Source organism: Nicotiana attenuata, unplaced genomic scaffold, assembly GCF_001879085.1.
Source record: "Nicotiana attenuata strain UT unplaced genomic scaffold, NIATTr2, whole genome shotgun sequence".
NCBI lineage: Eukaryota > Viridiplantae > Streptophyta > Magnoliopsida > Solanales > Solanaceae > Nicotiana > Nicotiana attenuata.
Window position 1 is genome coordinate 140665 of NW_017672860.1, and position 7767 is coordinate 148431.

Sequence of the window (7767 nt, forward strand, 5' to 3'; positions counted from 1 at the left end):
ACCGAGAATCTGATAATCTATTACTTTCTAAATCGAATTTCTCGTCAAAACAATCATGTCGAATGTTAATGACAACAATCAAGGAGGTCACCAACAACAGGAGAATCTGCAAGGCACAGGAACTCCGGTCCCTTCCCCACGAAATTCTCCTCAACAATCTCGAGAAGGAACTCCTGATGGGTCTCTGTCAAATGTGAATGATCAATTTGAAAATGATGAGGCTATTAATGAAGCTTTGAAAAAATTAATTGTTGAACAGGTCAGCAATGCCCTTGAGGCCTTCTCTAACCATCTGCCAGTTGTGCCGCCGATATCAACTCTAAACAACAACACCTTAGAAAATCCTCGCTCAGGACTCGTTAATTCAGGCAGTGGAGGAACTTCTAGCGAATCCCATGATGGAGGGTCAGGTAACCTAGTTAATTCTTATTTACAAAATTTGGTACTAACTTTGCAGAAACAGCTCAAGGAGCAGAGCGACCACATAGAGCAAATACCTGGAGTGCCGCCTATAATCAAGGGAATAGATATAGACAAGTACTCACAACAACCTTAGAAGCCAAGTGCAACCCCTTTACCAATTCCGAAGAAATTCAAAATGCCCGACATTCCGAAATATGATGGGACAACTGATCCAAGGGATCACGTAACTGCATTCACAACCTGTGTAAAAGGCAACGACTTGACCAAGCAAGAAATTGAATCAGTGTTGGTCAAGAAATTCGGAGAAACACTCACTAAGGGAGCATTAACATGGTATTCTCTTTTACCCGAAAATTCTATAGATTCTTTTGCTGAACTTGCAGATTCATTCATCAAAGCACAATCGGGAGCTCAAAAAGTTGAGAAAAGAATGGAGGATATTTTCAAAATAAAGCAAGAGGATACGGAGCTGCTCAGGGAATTCGTGGACAGATTCCAGCAGGAGAGGATAATGTTGCCACGCGTACCAGATAACTGGGCAGCTATGGCATTTGCCAGCAATCTAAATGAAAAAAGTTCAGAAGCCACAAGGAGACTCAAGGAAAGTCTGGGTGAATTTCCTGCAACAACTTGGAATGATGTTTATAACAGATATAGCACGAAGCTGCGGATAGAAGAGGATACCATTATTCAATCTCGAAGGGATGAAAGGGTAAGTTCAAGGCAAACTGAAACTGAAAAAAGGTCTGGAAAAAACAGGTACGAACCATATATGGGACCAGCAGGAAGAGACTCATGTTCTAAACAGGAAAACCCAAGGTACGATCATAGATCAAGAGATAGTGAGTCAGGTTCATCATCAAGGTTCGGAAAAGAACAGAACACGCGAGATACGCGAGATGATGACAAAAGATCGAAGGCAAATATTGGCGGTTACAGTTTTAATGTCAGCACATCCGAGTTGGTGGCTGTTTTAAGGAGCATGGGAGACAAGGTACACTGGCCAAGGGAAATGAGATCAAACCCGAACAGGCAAAATCCTGATTTTTGGTGTGAATTTCACAACGATCACGGTCACAAGACGACGGATTGTAGATTGCTACAAGGTAAAGTAGAACATTTATTAAAACAAGGATATTTAACTGAGTTATTTAGTGAAAAGGGAAAGCAGGCATATATGAAAAATAGGCAGGAGCCTCCAAAACCCCCTTTCACCAAAAAGGACGGTTAATGTCATAAGTGGAGGAGAAGAAATCAACGGCGTAACATACACAGCAGCGAAGACGGTGTCAAAAATGACAGTTACACACGGGAAGCGAGTTCGACAGGTTTTAGAAGAAGATAGTATTACTTTTGATTATGCAGATGGAGATGGCGTACAGACCCCACATAATGATGCACTGGTAATATCTTTACTTGTACATAATACTAATGTGAAACGAGTTTTGATTGATCCAGGTAGTTCCGTTAATATCATTCTTTTAAGAGTGGTAAAGGAAATGCAAGCTGATGATAAGTTGATACCCAAGGCTCATACCTTGTCCGGTTTTGACAACTCGAGCGTTGTGACAAAAGGCGAGATAATGCTCACCACATTTGCAGAAGGAGTAGTCAAAGACACCAAATTTCAAGTAGTAGAAATGGATATGGCTTACAATATGATCCTTGGTAGACCATGGATACATGAGATGGAACCTGTACCATCTACTTTGCATCAAGTTATCAAATTCCCTTCACAATGGGGAATACGGCAAATACGTGGTGACCAGCAAGCGTCCTGAAGCATTAATTCCGTAGCAGATGCAAGCACAAAAAGCGAAGATAAATAGCAATCACAGAACCAAGTTGAGGATGTTGTGACGCAAACCTCAACTAAGCATGGGCGAACAGACGTAGACTCGAGGCCTGATACCATTCAAGAACTAGAAGAAAATGAAAACATCAAAACAACAATCGAGGAGTTAGAAGCTGTAGTATTATTTGCACCCTGGCCTGACAAAAAAGTCTATATCGGGACCAACCTCTGCCATGAAATAAAATGTAAGTTGATTGAATTTTTAAAAGCTAACATAGACTGCTTTGCTTGGTCCCATTCAGATATGACAAGTATACCCCCGGATGTAATGACTCACAAATTAAATGAAGATCCATCATACCCACTTGTCAAACAAAAGAAAAGGAAGCAAGGTTCCTTCAAGAACCAGGTGATTCAAGAAGAGGTGCGGAAACTTTTAAAAATTGGGTCTATCCACGAGGTAACGTATCCGAATTGGTTGGCTAATACTGTTGTAGAACCTAAAAAGAATGGTAAGTGGCGAGTTTGTGTAGATTATACTGACCTGAATAAAGCTTGCCCTAAAGATTCTTTTCCATTACCGCATATAGATCAATTAATTGATGCTACTGCGAGGCATGAATTATTGAGTTTTTAGATGCCTATTCAGGGTATAATCAGATAAAAATAGATCCTATAGATGAAGAAAAGACTTCATTTATAACAGACAGGGGGACTTATTGTTACAAAGTGATGCCATTCGGTCTCAAGAATGCTGGGGCCACATATCAAAGGCTGGTGACCAAAATGTTTCAGGAATATCTAGGGAAAACCATGGAAGTTTATATAGATGATATGCTGGTCAAGTCACAACAAGCAGGGGATCATATTCAACACTTGACCGATGCCTTTCAGATTCTTCATAAATTTAATATGAAATTAAACCCTGAAAAATGCGCGTTAGGGGTTTCGTCAGGTAAGTTCTTGGGATTTCTTGTTTCTAATCGTGGTATTGAAGTAAATCCCGCGCAGATTAAAGCTATTGAAGAAATTCCGGATGTACCTACGAATAAAAAAGAAGTACAACGACTGACGGGGAGAATAGCTGTTTTGGGAAGATTTATTTCCAAGTTATCAGAAAAATACTTCAGGTTCTTTTCAGCCCTAAAAAAGCAAGATCAATTTGAATGGACTGAAGAATGCCAACAGGCGCTTAAGAATTTGAAANCGATCTAGGGTTACAACTATTCTGATGGAAATTTAAATGGGTTAAGCAGTCTTCATCTAAAATTGTACCTCCGAGTCCCGTATGTTTTTCCCTTTTCAGGAAAAGGACCACATGGAAGGAATAATCAAGTGCTCGAGATTTCATACTTCAAAGCCCAAACACTTAGGGGACTATATAATATACATATGATATATGTATAAGGAAGGCAAAGAAGACTGAAAAAATTTCAAGAAAATTTCAAGTCAAGCCTAAAAGTCTACTCATCAAATATCAAGTTCAGAGCAAAGTCACGAGCCAATTACACAAGCCTGATCAAAAAACCTATGGAGAGTACACTCGTTTAGGTTAAAGGCAATATTTGGCCATGGGTTATAAAGAAACCCTTGGATTTTCTTTATTTTCTGAATCTGTTGTAAAGAAAACAGTTACGGAAACGTAATAGAAGATATTCAAATACATGTAAGATGTTATTTAAACTTGACAAAGTTCGATTGAAAACTTTATCAAAGTTATTTCAAGAAACATGTGTGTTCCTATTTCTTTTCTGTATGTTAACACCATTATAAAGTTGAGACGTCTTCTTCATTAAGTGTCATATATAAAAGGGCCCTCTTTTATAAATTCATGTTTGATTCAAAGATGCATGAAGTTAATAAAGCATTTCTAAAAATGCAAAAAGTCAAAAGGGTAAGACAAAAACCCACGAATCAAAAAGCAAGACCTTGGACTTATAAAAACAAGGCAAAAAGAGTGAAATAACAGCTCGAGAGAATTGAATTGAAACAGAAAATTTATAATATAAAACTAAGAACGAACTTAGTCATAAAACTGAGTGTCATTTTTTATAAAAAGCCCCGAAAAGACCTGGGGACTTGACATCAACAAAAAACATAACCCCCAAATGGGACCAGGGGTAAAATCACCACATATTCCACCAAGAAAAAAAAAGACAAAGTCAAATTTCACAAATAAATTTTCACTGTGGAGCAGGAGAAGGATTCAAAGGGGCATCATCAGCAACAGAGAGCTCGACTTGATCTGAAGGAGCTGGAACATTCATTGCACTAGGGTCAGCTTCAACGTGCTCAGGAGTATCGGCCAAAGGAGAAGAAAAACTTTGGCTTTGTTGAGTTTTTTCAATGGTTTCCTTTATCTTAGCTAACTCAGCATCCAAGTTGAATCCCTCTTGGCTAGCTTCCACAAGAGTATCGTGGCGCGTATTCAAAATAGCCCAACTCACTTCAACAGCTGCTTTATCCTCAAGAGCCTCATAATCTCTTTCCCATTGGTCAATTTCACTCTTGAATTCTTCTTTTTTAGCCAAAGCAGTATCATAAGAAGATTGCAAAGGGGCAAATGAACTCTCCAAAAATTTGACCTTATCAGAAGACACACGAAGATCTTCTTGGGTCTGAGTAAGTGTTTGAACAAGATCACCTGCATAAGCTTCTTTTTCGCTCAACAAGGCTTTCAAGCTTCTGATCTCTTCAGAGGCTTTAGAGGGTTGTTCAGCAAATGATGACTCAAGAAAATTTCTATCCTTGCCTGCCTGATTGATAGAAGCCTTCTCAACGGCCAACTCTGAAGTTACAATCTTCAACTGCTGTTGTAAGGTACATTTGTTTTCTTCCAAAACCTCAATTTCAAGCTGGAGACTGTCATACTGCTCTTTCCAGTTGTCTACTTCGATCTGGTAATCATGCATCAATTGTTCTGTCTGGGAAACCCTTTTCATTATCTCCGTGCCGACGAGATTGGTCTAAAGGAAAAAAGGGAATACAAAAGAATCTTAGTAAAAGAAAAAAGGAATATAATATGAAAAGAAATTTATACCTTCAACGATGATTGCACGATATCATTCATCCAAGTCAGAGAACTATGACTTTCCAGCTTGGATTTTTCAACTGGACCAATGAGGGGTTTCAACCATACGTCAGCTTGACCTGACTTCTTTAGAAGATTACCTTCAGCAGGGACCTCAATGGTAATTTGTTTCATCACTCTACTTACACTCGAAGAACCAACTTCGGTTCGAGAAATATTAGTAACGTGGACTGTAGAGGAAGTCATAATAGCTTGAGGCAGAGCAGAAGTAGTAGCAGTAAAAACTGGCAGAGAATGGTCCATGGGAACAGACGCGGGAAAGGAGGCAAGAGGTACTTCATCAGACACCAAATCAAAACTTTCACTATCAAACCCACGAGAAAAAAGTTGTTCATCAGAGCCACGAGCAGCCATATGAGTGTCATCTTCGGAGCTCACTTAGGTGGCTTCAACAGACTCATTCACGGGAACAGAACGGGGAGGAGTAGCTTCATCATCTGAAATGACGCGTCTTCTAACACGCGGCCTTTTAATCAAGGAACCTTCATCTCGTTCCTCTTCCTCTTCAGAATCTTAGGGTTTGTCAGCTTTCCTTTTCGATGAAGAACTCAGAATTATCTCCTGAGCCCTTGCCAAAGAAAGTCAAAAAGCTGAGATAGAATCGGCACTCACCCCACGAATAGGAAACCCTGATAAAAAGAATGGTCAAATACCTTCTAAGTGAATAATGAAAACCATGAGTTTTAACCTTCCAACCAAACCTGTGAGAAAGGTTTTTCCAAGATCTACCTTCCATCGGAGCAACAATCAATAATTTCTCTACCCAACCACGAAAATTGGGAATCTCGTCAACAGTTCCCATAGTTGCTGAAAAAAAAGAGAAAGTTAGGCAGTCACGAGAAAAACAAACCCCTTCAAGTGAAAAAAGAAGAAGAGAAAGTTGCAGAAATAAACTTACGTGCAAAATTCCACTTTTCAGGGAATGGTATATTTTCTTCACCTACTAACCCTACAGTAGGAGCAGCAACAAATCTGGCATACCAGACCACTGTCCTTATCATCCTCAGGACTAACTAAAACTCTCTTACTCCTCGCTACCAAAGTAAAGATCCCATGTCGGAATAGCTTAGGGGAGTAGAGGAGAATCAGGTGAAAAAAGGTAAAAGGCAAATTAGCCAAGGACATAGAAGAAACCTGATTTCTAATCGATTCCCTATCAGAATATAAAGAAAGTTCAGAGGGGACAATTTCATCTACTAAGGGTTCACGAACTGGTTCATTGAAATCTCTGCTTTTAGAAGAAGCTCTGTGTGGAAGAGAACCCCTGGTTCTAGAAGAAGAAGAAGGAGTGGAACTAGGTAAAGATGAAGGCGAACCTCGAATGGAGCCTAAGCTACGTAACCTACCTCCTCTCCTGCTCCTAGTTGGAGCAAGAGGAAGTTCATCTACAATAAGAACTTTACGAGGATCGGGGTTTGAAGAAGACATGGCTGAATAAGGAAGAAGACAAGAATGAATATTCAAAGTTAAGAAACTTTTATGAGAAAGACAAGACAAAGGTTATATTTATACTCAGAAGCAACCGTCAAACAAAAAAGGTAATGATGGGGGCGTCATAATGAAAACTGTCACTTCGTGGTTGGTGCAGCTGCAAAAAAGCCCTAAAAGACGGTGAAGGGTTGCAGACTCAATTAAAGGATGACACATGTCACGAGCATTAAATGGAAGTGACATACAAAGCGTCAGTTCTGAAGAAGGTATAATGGTGACAAAAATTCCCGGTTTAATGAGATCCACTTCCCAAATATTCAGTTGTTGAATAAATGTCAAGTGGGGGGACTATCTGTATTGGGAAAATCAAGTTAACATATCGAATTAATATACCAAGACACGTGGATCAATAAAAGAGGGACAGCTGGCAAAGGATAGCTGAAGAGGCACGAGCTTTGACATGACAGGCACGGGCAGAGATTCAAGAAAAACAGGGAGGCACAGTTACTCGAGCCTCACGCTAATATGAAAAGACATCAGAGGAATGAACCTGGATAGCAAAAAGTACAAATACGTATTATCCACAATTAATGAGCATCAATGATGGAAAACGTTATAGAATCTTCACGAAACAGTTACGATTACCAATTATAACGTTATATTAAATGTCATTAATTGCTCATAATGGCTCTATTATGAGAGGAAAGGAAACGTATTATTGAGAGATAGCTATAAAAGGAGAGATATAACACTTGTAAAGACACGATATTATTGGAATACACTGATTTACTTTGCTTTCTTTTTACTCAGCTATCAGTCATCTCAATTCTTCTTATTTACTTTCAATTTGATTATTAGTAACTCGAGTTCTTCTAACAAATACATTTTGACCCAAATTTCTTATTTTCTGGTTAAACACGTACTATTATGAATAGTTAATTTGTTATCTAGGGTTTTGATGGAACCTATTGGAGGATTATTTTCCTGTACATGAATATAGATTTGTTGTAGCTTTTTCTTTATTTGT